The sequence below is a fragment of the Strongylocentrotus purpuratus genome, unplaced genomic scaffold, assembly GCF_000002235.5.
Source record: "Strongylocentrotus purpuratus isolate Spur 01 unplaced genomic scaffold, Spur_5.0 spur5_scaffold_20, whole genome shotgun sequence".
Lineage (NCBI taxonomy): Eukaryota > Metazoa > Echinodermata > Echinoidea > Camarodonta > Strongylocentrotidae > Strongylocentrotus > Strongylocentrotus purpuratus.
The window spans coordinates 13860195-13876594 of NW_022145606.1; the positions used below are offsets into that span (position 1 = coordinate 13860195).

A 16400-nucleotide genomic window follows, 5' to 3' on the forward strand; every position below is an offset into this window, starting at 1 on the left:
ATATGCCTGCTTCATGTTCATTCTTTTCTCCCCCTCTTTCTCCCTCTCTCTCTCTCTCTCTCTCTCTCATATCCTCTTCCTCTCATATCCTCTTCTATATAAGATTTCCACAATCTCTCCCTCTACCTCTCTGATATGCCTGCTCCCTGTCTATCTCTCCCTATCTCGTTCTCTCTCTCTCTCTTTCTCTCTCTCCCTTCTATTTTGCATAGTTATCCCTCTCACGACATGAACTAAAGTAAATTACCCGAGGAGGAATTATTACGTCATTCTATTTAATGAGACCGTTTTGTGCACAGTGTGTCAGAGAATAAAGCAGCTGATTAAAAATTTGACAATTTACAATCGGAACATACTGTTTAGATCATTGATTTCTATTAATGTATTCACCTCAATGGTTTCCACTGCACGTGTTCCTCTATAGTACATATGAAGCACATGTACAAGATTGTACTCTTCAATGCATTATATCAAGCAATCAAATTTCCAGTGAATTTACTAACCAGTTGTCAACTCAAAACTATATTGGGCTACATGTAGGCATATTGATTCCTTACTTTTGAAACGAGATTCAAAATGGATTATATATATTTATTGATTTTTTTAATATTTTAGAGGCAATGTTATTAATTCTTTGGGGTTAGGATTTAAGGTCAGTGATGACTGATCATCGATGATTTTTTTTTTCTCGCATCAATTTGAAAAAAGTCTCAACAAACAAAGACGACGTCTGACCACAGGCAAATGAAAAAGATCCAGCTAGTATGCTTTTCGAACTTCTCGATGCGCTTATTTCCCATTAACTGAAATAAAGAAAAGGGAAAATATAAAGATTTATTAAACATTACAAAAAATTATAATGTATTTGTTTTTTGTATCCTGACAATGTGCATGCACCGATTGCATTTCAGAAACAGAAGTGTTATATGATATGGTGTGCTAGCGGGATATTGAAGAGGTGTATATGTTCTCTTAAAGCAGTGTAGAGTTGGGTACAATTTTTAAATTAAGAGGTCAAAATGGGAAGATGCATGTTTGTTGGATGAAATGTACCCAACATTACCCATTAGGCGGTGTCACACAGAAAAATCCCTTATAAAATCCCTTGAAAAATCCTTTCAAGGGAGAATTTTCTTGCTTCGTTAGAGGATTTTTAATGGGATAATTGATGACAGACAGCAATTATGAGGATAACTAAAATCCGGATAACTAAAATCCGGATTTTTGGCCTCTGTGTGACACCGCCTAGTGTTGGTCAATTCTTTCCCAACAAACATGCATGGTTCCTTTCTTCCCCTCTTATGAGTAAAAGTTTACCCAACCCTTTAACAATTATGAAGATACACATATGGGACAAGTATGGATTGGATAATTCTCTCAATAATTAGTAATTTTAAGTTATTATAAATGACTCCGTGCCCTCTATACGAAAAGGAAATCCTAAAACATAGGAAGTTACCATGTTGTGCTTAGTTGTTTAATCATCGTATTGTTAAATCATCAATCAAATGACAACGAGGGTTGTTCGAGACTAACTTGAAGGAAATAAACATGCCCTTCATAATATTATTATAAAAAAATGTTTATACAAAGTCTTTTGACCGAAATTATGCGCACGAAAAAACTTCTTGTGTCATGTACTCATGTTTGTCGAGTACTCCTTAATTTGTAGTCTTTAAAACAACAAACTAATTTATAATTACAATGCCGGTGATCATGACCATCGTGAATATTACCAATAAAATTGTTTATGCCTGTACTTTTAATTTGTAGTCTTTAAAACAACACACCAGGGGCGAATCTACGGGGAGGGGTTTAGGGTGTTTACCCCCCCCCCCTTGGGCTGCCAAGTGAAAATGTGATGTGCCTAGAAAAACAAATACCTGAAACCATTTTCTGTTTATCGACCCATTGTTTATAATACTCGCCATACCACCCAAAACCGTCTACAAATACCATACCCTAAAACAGAAATTCATTATTTAATAAGTTGCCATTGTCCGTCCCAAATTGCAAGTCACTAAACAATTTCAAGAAACAATGTAAACAGTTCTCTAACATGCTTTAACAACAAACAAAAAACACACGAGAATCTGGCCTACTTGGGGGGGGGGGGGTCTCGCCGTGCATCCCACGTGCGCCTCATGTACATATAGTTTATTCAAATGTATAAATGTTTTTATATATTGAGTTATATTGATGTTTCAATTTATGTTTTGTTTTTATGTTTTATGTTATTGTTTGTATCATGTGGAGGGCTCCGTTGGAAAGCAGTTTCTTTTAACTGAATCGGACTACCCTCCACTGTTTTATCAATTGACAACAAAAACCCTGAATAAATAAATAAATAAATATTTCCAGACCCAGTATTAGTAGATATTAGTAGATGCCAGGAAACATCACTTATGGGGGTTCAAAATAACCACACAAAAAATCGCATCGCCGCTTTGCGGCTCGTGGACGATGCTCCACATCGTCATTGGGTCACCCCTCCCCCCTGGCAAAAACGCTAGATCCGCCCCTGCACACTAAATTATAATTGCAATGCCGGTGATCATGACCATTGTAAATATTTATTTGTTGTTTATGCCTGTACTGCACTTCCACGAGTCATATATCAGCGTTCAAAGTATTGCTATTTTTATTAACTTAATCATTTGTTAAAAATGGCATTGATCCTTTTGAAGGCCTATCATTAATTGCTTTTCATAATGAGTTGGTTTAGAAAACCTCTATCAGGCTAAATCTGATACGATTTGTGCTTCTCTGTATAAAGTGTTTGCAAAAGAAGACCTGATATGTATATCAGGTCTTCTTTTGCATACACAATACTGTAATAACTAGGTAAAGAGATAATTTGTATCATTAGTATTGGATATTTTGTTGTCAAAGTAAAAGTTGTTGAGCTTGAGTTTGAAAAGGTAGGGAATATAAAATATTTGTTATATATCAAAAGCTTGCAAGTTGCATGTCACTTTCTAAGAATTTAAAAGTTATAGCAGTTATCATTTAAGTTACCATTTATGTTACAGAGGCCTTACTTCATCATTTGGTTGGAGATGGCATTTAGTTGGAGATGGTGCACTATCTAGTTGGTCTAATTCTAGTCTCGGTGTCTCGCTAGGAGTCTCTCCTCAAGAGCTCAAGAGGGGTGAGTCATTGTAATAGTAAAGAGAACTATACAAAAAGGCAATTTATATTTCTGTATTCATGATTACTTTATATGCATATTTGGGCAAATTATTGTTATACCTTGCTTATTGCATGTGGATGTTACAATGTAACTGCAAACCATATATGGAAAGGTATCCAAAATGTACAGTATTTCTATGGTGTGGGGAAAATGCCAAGTAGGGCAATAGTTATTATTGATGTATCTATTCCTATGAATGATCATATAGTTTTGCCGATGTTTAATATGTAAAAGAAACAAACACTAATCTGTTTGCCTGTTTCTTTTGTCTTATTAAGGGCTGATCCATCCTCAAAATAAATACCACATAAAACTCTGAATGACTTCGTCGTGTGTGTTCCTTGACTTTTCTCATTTTCATGACTATGTGCTAGAGGTGTCGAATTGAAAAATTGAGAGGTGGATTATTTTCATTCATAGAAGGAGCATTCTTTTTCTTATGCATTTTTCTTTAGATTTTGAAATATTGTTCATACCATTTGCACCCTCACATATCATTCTTTGATGTTGAGTCAAGGGGGGAGTACATACAGCCTCCTCCTCTACTGCAACACAAACATAAAAGTTATCGAAACAATAATAAATCAATAAATCAAATCAAATCAAACAAAACTTGGTTGGTAATTAAAGTTATCACGAAATATCTTCGGCCAGGATAAGAAGTGATAAAAAGTATCTTTCTAAAAGTGCAAACTTTCTACAAATCTGGTCGGATTATGCAAAACATCATTGCCATGTTGGCACGTTTCAATAGGTGACCGTACAGGCATACGACTATTGGAATTGCTTTAAAGGTTGCGTTGTTTTGTAATTGTATTCGTTTAGTTGGTTAATAACATTATAAATAAATTGCTTACTGCTGATCTGGTTCTTCTCGACACTCAACGCATTGGAATCGTCGATCTCATCTTCCTGGACTGAAACACTTGCTGCCACGGCCAAGGCAATCAGAAAGTAGAGAGCAATCATGGTTTTTGACGCCATTTTCAATGTCTAAGGAAATGGAATAAACATGTAATACATTTTGATCATTTAGTCAAAGATACGGTGACATTGCAACACAATTAAGAATTTCAGCATAGAATAGTGACGTACTGAAACTTTCCTTTTACCACTCATCAAGAATGAACAGAAATCCGAAATCGAACAATATTAAGTTATAACGGAAACTGAATGAACAAATTGCGCCAAAAATAACGGGCTTCGAGACGGAAATACGGGAATTGCGGTTTACTGTGATAAATGCAAGGCGGAAGGCTTTAGAATTTCTACATTCAATCATATTCTCCGCTTTCTGAAACCAAACAACTGAGAATGTTTTGAATGCCGTATTGAAAGACGATGTTCCTGTACTGCCCCTTTCTGCACTGATGTCAGTGCATGCACTTAACGGCTTATCCCCACCCTCCTTGGGAATACGATGATAAAGATTCAACACATAGTTTCGTTTCCAAAGAATAAAAGTAGGAGAATGTAATGTCTTTAAAATGCTATCATGACACGGAAAATATTAAGAAATTGAATTCAATGAATGATATGACAATAGTGCTTGACATACTACCTTGTTACATTACTCATACTTACGTAAAGCTAATCATAGTGAGCTCTGGTATTTTGAGAGGAAATTACTACGATTTATTCTGGATTGTTTATCCTGCAGCTAATTTTCTCATCTTCATATGCTCATTTCTCAGCCACTATAAATTTTCTACCAAAATTATTTTACACATGTAATTTATTTGTAATATTGAACATCCTGCGGATTAGTTTCGTTAGATTCTGTGAGAATTTCTATATTTACCAGAACTCAAGATTATCTTTAAACTTACCTTCCCAAATTATTGATTACTTTCAAAATACTAACTGTTTCAAAATCAGGCTTGGGTATGAGCCATTATAATTTGAGCATGTTTATTTGGTAAAATGTACCCTAAATTGGGTAAACAAATATTACCTAGTGTTGGTAGTATTCCCAACAAACATGTATGTTTTTTGTAACCTCCTATGTAACATTTTACCCAATTTGCTGAAAGGGGAAGTCCACCCTGATATTGAGTTGGTTTTTATGAAATCCGAAGAATGAGAGGAACGAGTCAGTGAAAGTTTAAGTATAAACAGATTAAGAATAAGAAAGTTATGAGTTTTTGAAGATGCAATCAATCAAACACTGTGCAAATTGGCAACTCTGTGACATGTGTTGTGATGTCATCACCCATTTGCCCTGTACTAAAAGACTTTAAAAGCTTATAAGTTCCATCAAGAAATGTTCAATCATACATTCACCCTTAATATAATCATTGCAAATATGTTTAATACATCCAGAAATGTATGAACCAACCTATGCTGTCATCAATAACTGAGAAAATGAAAGCTCATGACATTTTCTGTACAGACCAAATTAGAGAGAGAGGGGGTCGCGAGATACGTTACAGTGTTGCCATTTTTAGTTTCAGTGATGACAATTTTAGTAAGGTAGATATAAGTCAGTGTGAGTAATGAGGATTAATGCCTTTATACCAAAGGACACCTAGCGCCCTTTGGTGATGCGAACCCGGGAACTCCCTGTTACGAGATCACTGGGCCATCTCTCCGATCACTCATCAGAGTTGCTTAAAGGTAATACAAAGTTTTGGGAAATTTTGGAAATTGGGTGGATAGTGATTCTTTACAATTTTGATGCCCTTGTGGATGTATTCAAAGCACTAGAAAATTTCGCTCCTAAAACACTTCTGTTTTTGAGAAAAATTGAATATAAAAATTTACCGGTGCTCCCGTTAAATTTTGATGAATTTCAAATAGCACCTACGGCCGTACAATGGTAGCTGAGACCATGAAATTCTCAGTATAATGTAGTTGTGATATATTATTTCCAAACGGGAATAGCTAATCGGTCGATTTTAGTCAAGAAACATTGTTTTATTGCTTAATTAATATCAGTCTTGAGAGGGAGCTATACAACATAAAGAGTTTATTATTTACAATTTCATCACTTTAGACTCGATTTCAACCGCGACTACGATCACTGAATATTGTAGGATCGCATATGCTTCCAATATGTTCATTTGAACCAAATTCATGACCCCATACCGAAACTTTGTATTACCTTTAAGCAAAGCTCCTAATTAATGTGCACTAAAAGCCCGCTGCACAAGAGGCGAAGAAAATAATGTCTGGAAAATGCAGACATACGCTCTACAACTGAATTTACACTAATTATTCCCAGATCCAGACCCTCAACTATACCGAAAAACGTTTTACAGTGGCTACTTCGAAAACACCCCCCTTTCCATCAGAGAATTAACCTGTCTCACCACTTTCAAAAGATCTCTTTAAAAATATTTCTCTACTCCGTAATGAAGTATGATTTACCTATTTATGAGTTTTAGGCGTATTCTTTTTGTTTAAGCGCTCCTAAATAATCGATATCATTATCAATACAATTACAAACTAACGCAATCAGAAAGACGTCTCATGTGCAACAGGCATAACGTAAAGGCTGTAGGGCCTACCTGATTTCGATGCGGTATTCGAGCAGAAGTCTGTGAGATGATATACTTTCTCGTAGCTTGATGTGACGGAGTGTCTCTATCCAGCTTTCTGTTGAAGTACTGTCTAGATAGCTTCTAGTTTTATAGAATATCACAGCCTGCCATGATCATCTGCTCGTAACCAACAAGTCACCGCATAATTGAATATAGTATTCAACAACATGGTGGTGGATAACACTTAAACAAATTGTAATAAATATGACCTCAGAACATATTGTTTGATTATTTTTTATCCCAACTTGTAACTTTTGCATCTCCCTTTTTTAATTTCTTAACTGTGTATTTACTAGAGCTAGATTTCGTATTGTTTGATAGATTGAGTAGATATCGAAGCCTGCCGTTCATAATTCAATATACCTTCATTCGTATCCATCATGAATGAACATGTAGTAGTTATCTGTCAACTAAGATTTATCGTGTACAACTGTGAATTGCATCCTTTTCAATATGATTCAATTCGGTGAAAATATTCAGAATCTGAATATAAAACATCAAAATATTACACCAACGCTCTTAACCGCATATATCACTCCAACTACCAATCCTACCATAGCTAATATGCCCATCAACCAGGTTGATCAAATATAGAAGGTTTTCAAATGAAATTCGAAAAAAAAAAAGTTTATTGCACTGAGAAGCTTCAGTTGAAATCATAAATTCTCTGTGACTGGGTCAGCACTAGTTTCTGAGGTTTTTCTGTTAGTTTTTACAGGTGTGTTGAAAAGAGAGCGTGGCACATTTTTATTTATATCCTTCATTAAGAAAAGAAAAACTAAGAAGGTAAACTATGACAAATAACATCAGAAATCAAGTATCAATTCACACCTTTGTCCAAATTGATAGATTGAGTAGATATCGAAGCCTGCCGTTCGTAACCGACGATTGAACGAATCAATCAATGTCAAAGAATTGATTCATCATCGCTCTATAAATAATCACTTTACATTTTAACATACCTGCATTCGTATCCTTCACGAATGATCATATAGTAGGTATCTTAAATGTCCACTTTGATTAATTACCTCCCAACTTATGTCTCCCTGTTTAATACTAATAAAATGCTCACTTTGTCTCAATCAAAGCCCAAGATTATATTCATATTTTGTTTTTGCAAGAAAGAGAGAGGGAATATATTAATTGACAATTGTCGTGTAAAAACAAGACCTGCATCTTTTTCAATATGATTAAATTCGCTGCCAATATTCAGAATCTGAATATGGTAAATCCACCTAATAGTACACCAACGCTGTTAACCACATCCATTGTTCCAACCATAAACCATATGCCCATACAGCATTTTTGATCAATCATGGCAAGTTTCGAAATGAAATGTATATCCCATGCACTAAGAGGCTTCAGTTGAAATTATAAATTCTTTGTGACTGGCTTAGCGCTAGTTTCTAAAAGACCAGTCACCGAAGATCCATCACTTTACAGGTACCTCGAAAACAGTGCATGGTACATTTGATTTATATCCTTCATCAAGAAATGAAAACCTAAACATGTAAACTATAGAGAAATACCTCAGAAATCAAGTATCAATTCACACCTTTGTCCAAAATACACACAATACACACAAATACACAAACCCACGCACACACACACACGCACGCACACACACACACGCACACATACACACACAGACGCACACTAACATACACACACATTGTGCTTGAGAACACAGTTGTCCATTCCACACTTGCTGAGGTTTTTTTAGTAGGGGGTCATTTTATGTTTTTGATTTGGAATATATTTTTTTCCTCTCAACAAACGAAATCTAAAAGATTAATTGCAGAATTAGGATACAAAATAGTGCAAAATTATATTAAACAGGACTATATACTATTTTCCTTATAACCTCATCAATACAATACTTGAAAGTAACAGCTTATATTTGATACATATATAAAGGCACAGTGGGCCTTACTTCAAAAGTGATGTCTTATTAGGTTTCCTTTAGAATAGACAAAGCATACTTCTGTTATTCTTAGAGTGTTTTTGTAGGAATAAAATGAGACAAGAAATGTATGGTTCTCCTCCTCCTGTTAGCTTGTTTCACACAGACACACCCTCCCCTACCCCCCCCCCCCCACCCACCCCTTCCCTGTACAAAAAAAGCTTTCACAGATCGACACGCACATTTAACATTTAACATAATGTTTTAAAACATGCTGGTGGATAAAACCTTCAAAAAATCCAAGAAGCCTGACCTCAGAACACATTGTTTGATTATTTTTTATTCAAACTTTTAATCATTGTCATTGTCATCAGTCTGGTATTTCCATTTTTGTTTAATTTCTAGTCTGTGTATTACCTACAGCTAGATTTCGTATTGTTTGATAACTCGAGTAGATATCTAAGCCGGCCGTTCTCACGGTAACTGACAAGTCATCACGTTCAAGTGAAATTGAAGGAATCAATCAACGTCAAAGAATTGATTTATCATCGCTCTTTAATTATTATTTCACATTTTAATGTAGGCTAACTGTATTATTATGAATATTATCACGAATGAACACTGAATGGGTTGCTTAAATGTTTGTTTGGAATAGTTTCCTCCCCATTTCTTTCTCCCTGTATAATATTGATAATATGTTCAATTTTTCTTGATCAAGGCAAAATATTATTTTCATATTTTCTTCATGCAAGAGAGAGAGAGAGAGAGAGAGAGAGATTATGTTAACTGAGAATTATCGCGTGCACCTATGAATTGCATCCTTTTCAATATGATTCCATTCGCTGCCAATATCCAGAACCTGAATATGATAATTCCACATAATATACCAAGTTACGCTGTTCACCGCATCAATCGCTCCAACCATAGCCTATATGCCAATACATACACCACGTTGGTCTTATATGGAAAGTTTCCAAACGAAATTTAAAGGAAAAAACATAAATCAACTTTTCAATGCACTGACAGGCTTCAGTTGAAATCATAAATTCTTTGTGACTGGCTTAGCACTTGTTTCTAAGGGACCAGTCACTGAAGATCCATGATTTTACATTTGCCTTGAAAAAAGTGCAAATACAGTCGTTTGATTGACATCCTTCATCAACAAACGATATCAGGATTTAACACCAACTGAGCCTCTGGAAACAGCGATGCCTCTCATAGCAGTCAATTTGACTATAATGTTTGATAAATGTATAAAAGCACAGTAGATCCTACTTCCACCATGATCTATTATTACATTTCATTACATTGTCTAGAGTAGACAAAGCTTACTTCTGTTATAGTAGAAAAAAAAAATCAAACAATCATGTAGTCCTTAAAAGTAGGCCTACTTTATCCCATTTGCAGGCCAAAAAATAAAAAGATTAAATTCCAATGGCATTTGAAAGATAATACTAATTTAGAACTTCCATCAAAACAAAAAGGCTTTAACATGTCTTTGTGTGGGAAAATAACGACCCCTAAGTTGTCGAATCTAATTTAGGGGTTGCAGTCATTTTGAAAGAGTGTCACTTCTCGGCCCTTTTAAATGGTGATTTAACATTTCAATTTTTAGAGAGTACACTTTACAGCTCATTTTATGTATGTTATTACCAAAGAAAAGAAGAAGTCAGTCAGTCACTCAATAGTGTCTGACAGTGAAATCTAAAAAGTATATTTAACAACTTTCTTGTCTGTGTATTATTAACTTCAGCTAGATTTCTTATAGTTTGATAGATTGAGAAGATATTGAAACCTGCCGTTCATAATCACCAAGTCACCACATTTATGTAACATTGAACAATTCAATCAACGTCAAAGAATTGATTCATCATTGCTCTTTAATTACTTCACATTTTAATGTACCTGCATTCGTATCTATCAAGAATTAACGCTGTTCACCGCATTCGTCGCTCCAACCATAGCCCATATGCCCATATGAATGAAATGTTTCAACCCACTTGTCATAGTTATTCCCTCTGCAATTCCGGTAACTTTGTTCTCCCTAAACCTAGAACTGAATATTGTGGCAGAACTACCCAATATAGAAGCTCAATTCGATATTATACTCCTCCTCTTTCCACTAAATTACTTCAAACTGTTTACACATTCAAAAAGTATTTAAGAAATATTATTCCAGACTTCTTGTAGCTGTTTAGGTACGTATCTTTTTTAAATAAAAAAATAAAAATTACTTGCACTGTGAAAAGGTTGGGCAATATTTTGTCAACACTTTGCCCAACGTTGTGCCAATAGTCAACCCAACCATCTATTGGGCAATATTTTGCCCAGTGGTATTGGTAAACGTAAGTACCCTACTTCACACGTGCATAATTTGGGCAAAGATATGACCCTTCAACTGCCCGACTACGGTAGCCCACTTGTTGGGAAAAATTTTGACCAACTGTTGGGCAAAATACGAAAATATTGCCCAATAGATGGTTGGGTTGACTATTGGCAAAGTGTTGGAAAATATTGCCCAACCTTTTCACAGTGTGTCTAGCTTTCTGTTTGGTATATATCGTAAATATTGTTCTCCTGTTTCTTGTTTTACTCGAATTTGGTCTTATCATTATTGTAAGTTCTTAGTTTGCTGTAAGTTTTCTTTACTTCTGTACTATTTATTTTCATGTGTTTTATGTATATAGGGACCCCTCTGTAAACCAGCATTGTTATGCTAACAACGCTGAGTAGGGCCATCCCTCCGTCTTCCTTTTTTATTTTAAGTGTGTCTTTATGATTGTAAATATATATATGTTGATGTTTTTTCTAAATGACGGAAAATAAATACAAATACAAATATACAATGTTGATCAAATATGGAAGGATTACAAAATGAAATTTGAAAGGGAAAAAAAATTACCATGCACTGACAGGCTGCATTTGAAATCATAAATTCTTTGTGACTGGCTTAGCACTTGTTTCTGAGGGACCAGTCACTGAAGATCCATGATTTTACATGTGCCTTGAAAAAGTGCAAATACAGTACATTTGATTGACATCCTTCATCAACAAACGATAGCAGGATTAAACACCCACTGAGCCCCTAGAAACAGCGATGCCTCTCATAGCAGTCAATTTGACTATAATGTTTGATAAATGTATAAAAGCACAGTAGATCCTACTTCCACCATGATCTATTATTACATTTCATTACATTGTCTAGAGTAGACAAAACTTACTTCTGTTATTGTTAGAAAAAAAAGATCAAACAATCATGTAGTCCTTAAAAGTAGGCCTACTTTGTCCCATTTGCAGGCCAACAAATAAAAAGATTAAATTCCAATGGCATTTGAAAGATAATACTAATTTAGAACTTCCATCAGAACAAAAAAGCTTTAACATGTCTTTTTGTGGGAGAATAACGACCGCTAGGTTATCGAATCTAATTTAGGGGATGCAGTCATTTTGAAAGAGTGTCACTTCTCGGCCCTTTTAAATGGTGATTTAACATTTCAGTTTTTAGAGAGTTCTCTTTACAGCTCATTTTATGTATGTTATCACCAAAGAAAAGAAGAAGTCAGTCACTCACTCAATAGTGTCTGACAGTGAAATCTAGAAAGTATATTTAAAAAAATTCTTGTCTGTGTATTGACTTCAGCTAATAATACTAATTTAGAACTTCCATCTGAACAAAAGGGCTTTAACAAGTCTTTTTGTTGGAAAATAACGACCGCTAAGTTGTCGAATCTAATTTAGGGGTTGCAGTCATGTTAAAACAAGTGTCACTTTTCGGCCCTTTTAAACCGTGATTTAACATTTCAAGTTTTAGAGAGGACCCTTTACAGCTCATTTTATGTTTGTTATTACCAAAGAAAAGAAGAAGTCGGTCAGTCATTCAATAGTGTCTGACAGTGAAATCTAGAAAGTATATTTAACAACTTTCTTGTCTGTGTATTATTAACTTCAGCTAGATTTCTTATAGTTTGATAGATTGAGAAGATATCGAAACCTCCGTTCGTAATCAACAAGTCACCACATTTATGTAAAATTAAACGAATCAATCAACGTCAAAGAATTGATTCATCATTGCTCATTAATTACTTCACATTTTAATGTACCTGCATTCGTATCTATCCAGAATTAACGCTGTTCACCGCATCCGTGGCTCCAACCATAGCCCATATGCCAATACACCATGTTGATCAAATATGGAAAGATTCCAAAATGAAATTTGAAGAAAAAAAAATTACCATGCACTGACAGGCTGCAGTTGAAATCATATATTCTCTGTGACTGGCTTAGCACTTGTTTCTGAGGGGCCAGTCACTGAAGATCCATGATTTTACATGTGCCTTGAAAAAGTGCAAATACAGTACATTTGATTGACATCCTTCATCAACAAACGATAGCAGGATTTAACACCCACTGAGCCTCTAGAAACAGCGATGCCTCTCATAGCAGTCAATTTGACTATAATGTTTGACAAATGTATAAAAGCACAGTAGATCCTACTTTCACCATGATCTATTATTACATTTCATTACATTGTCTAGAGTAGACAAAGCTTACTTCTGTTATTGTTAGAAAAAAACATTTCAAAGAACATGTAGTCCTTAAAAGTGGGCCTACTATGTCCCATTTGCAGGCCAACAAATAAAGAGATTATATTCCAATGGCATTTCAAAGATAATACTAATTTAGAACTTCCATCTGAACAAAAGGGCTTTAACAAGTCTTTTTGTTGGAAAATAACGACCGCTAAGTTGTCGAATCTAATTTAGGGGTTGCAGTCATGTTAAAACAAGTGTCACTTTTCGGCCCTTTTAAACCGTGATTTAACATTTCAAGTTTTAGAGAGGACCCTTTACAGCTCATTTTATGTTTGTTATTACCAAAGAAAAGAAGAAGTCGGTCAGTCATTCAATAGTGTCTGACAGTGAAATCTAGAAAGTATATTTAACAACTTTCTTGTCTGTGTATTATTAACTTCAGCTAGATTTCTTATAGTTTGATAGATTGAGAAGATATCGAAACCTCCGTTCGTAATCAACAAGTCACCACATTTATGTAAAATTAAACGAATCAATCAACGTCAAAGAATTGATTCATCATTGTTCATTAATTACTTCACATTTTAATGTACCTGCATTCGTATCTATCAAGAATTAACGCTGTTCACCGCATCCGTGGCTCCAACCATATCCCATATGCCAATACACCATGTTGATCAAATATGGAAAGATTCCAAAATGAAATTTGAAGAAAAAAAAATTACCATGCACTGACAGGCTGCAGTTGAAATCATATATTCTCTGTGACTGGCTTAGCACTTGTTTCTGAGGGACCAGTCACTGAAGATCCACAATTTTACATGTGTCAATTTTTTACATGAAGAAATGAAAAACTAAACATGTAAGCTATAAAGAAATACATCAGAAATCAATTATTAATTCACACCTTTGTCCAACATACACACACAAACGCACATGCATAAGCTCACAGACACAGACAAATACATATATATGTCTATTAACGTTTTTTTAATTACTGAAAATTACGCCAGAAATTCTGCTTTTGACGAAAGCTGTTATTGTTTTATTTTTTGCTGCACAATTTTCATCGTCTTAATCCATTAAGGAATTAAAAGTATTGTTTATAAATGTTGGAAAATTTAACCGATCTGCGCCACCTTTATTCAGTTGAATACAACATGAAGCATACAACATCCAATTGGTCTGGTGGTCGATATGACTGAATAATTGTTATCACGATGAACCGAAAATAATGACAAAGCAGACGACTCTTCATTCCTTCTAGGAGTGTTCAGGTCGAAACCGGCAAAGTTAGTAATCATGTTTTCAAATCTACAAATAAAATGGGAATGATTGAAATGTCCTCTACAACACCAGACAGTTTGATCAAACCCTTGTATTAGGGACTTTTAGATTGAGTGGACGTAACGGAGTGAACGTCCACTGATCATGCGTGTCCATGGCATGCCGTTTTAACATTTATTTTTATTCTTTATATCAAGAACGATTTTCTGTTGTAGAGCAATGGTAATTCCTAATATCAAGAAATGATTTTTTATTGTAAAGCAATGGTAATTCTTGATATCAAGAGATGATTTTCTGTTGTAAAGCAATGGTAATTCTTGATATGAAGAAATAGGAATAAATGTTAAAACGGCTTGCCATAGACACGCATGATCAGTGGACGTTCACGCCGTTCTCGTCCACTCAATCTAAACGTCCCTATTGTCGCTTCGAACTCTTAGTATTGCAGCGTGGATATTGAATGTAATCACTTTGACACTTGAACTGTTTGATTTACTTCTTAAAACGGTTTCCTGAGTTGAGCAGTGGTTTCATGCTGAGTACAGCTCGGGGTGACAGAGTAAGCTGTAGAATAGCCTTCCATGATCTATCAGGAGCGTTGAGTATTTCATGTCAGCCCTCAACGATACCACGAAGACTTAATAATAACCTTGATTTGAAACGCTGACCAAAAGCATGGCATTTGTGAGACATATTGTGAAGCAAGACGAGGACACCGGCGTTATTCAAGGAAGCCATCATCATCAGGGAAAATGCTTTTGTTTTCAATAAGGATTAAAAAGAACAAAATCAAAAAATGTCCTAGTAAACTTTTGGAATCATCAGTACGTCAAACCTCAGCACGACGCCAAATCGACTCGAAACTTATGTGCAGTTTGGGGAAGATTTTTCATGCTGTAGTCGGTCTGTACTCGGTCTTCTTGATGTAACAAGGTTACAAACGTTAAAGAGAAGGTTGAGTTCTGGGAAGAGGTAAAAATAATTTGTGAGCGTTATTATTGTTATTATGCAAGGGTGGAAGAACATCAGATTAAACATGTTCCCTGAAAAGCATGGCTCTTCAAATGCCTCCATATTCTAAATATGACATGAAACATCGTAAAAATCGGGGGTAGGTTTTTTTCGCCATGTGCTCGTGTAGTCCCATACACATCATTCTGTGTACAGTGCTTGTAACTTTGCCAAGATTTGGCCAAATTTCTTATCATTTTGATGATTCCAGAACCTTGCAATACACACGAATACTTATATACTAGATGATCAACCTTTTCTTATAGATTCCACACCGTTCTTTCACAATGCAATCACATGACCAGAACTCAACTTTATCTTTAAATATAAGTATTTTATGATCAATGATTACGAAGAATACCGTAATTTGATACCCGCTACCTTGGTCCTACCTCAGTCACACTTCCAAGCCGATTACAAACCGAATCAAATCCGATCAATAATAGGCTATTCCAGGTAAAATTGTTTTGTTCGGTTTAGTGTCGGTCTCCTTGTGGCCGCGGTATCACATACCCGGTTTTATCAAACCGACTTCCAACTGATTCCAAGCCGACCGATTTCTAGGCCATCCAGAGTAACGTATCGAGTAACGTTTTCGTTCGTCTGTTATCGGTGTGACATTGTTTGGTGTTGTTCTCATCGATGGGACTGGGGTACTAGGAGACCTAAGGCCTTTATATGCTCTAGGACATAATTGGTTGTGATATGAGTTTGGCTGAACAGTCTGAGCGGGATTGTATTGTGATATCCGCTCTTCAAACAAGTTATAGGTGACGATGAGGCATATGGCGCTCTGTCATTCTCTCTCTCTCTCTCTCTCTCTCCCTCTCTCTCTCTCTCTCTCTTTCTCCCGCTAATGCCCCTCTCTCTCTCTCTTTCTCTCTCTCTCTCTCGCGGGTTCTCCTTCTGTCTCTTTCTCTCTTTCTCTCTCT

At 35.5% G+C, this 16400-nt stretch overlaps 1 long non-coding RNA gene across 1 annotated transcript; it reads right to left on the reverse strand.

Annotated features, from left to right (window-relative positions):
- Nucleotides 1-258: 258 nt before the first annotated feature.
- LOC115927788 lies at nt 259-6836 on the reverse strand. Its single transcript, XR_004065749.1, has 4 exons — nt 6703-6836; nt 4051-4186; nt 3670-3738; nt 259-803 (listed from the first exon to the last, which is right to left on the reverse strand). It is a non-coding gene; the product is annotated as an uncharacterized LOC115927788 (long non-coding RNA).
- Nucleotides 6837-16400: the final 9564 nt, after the last annotated feature.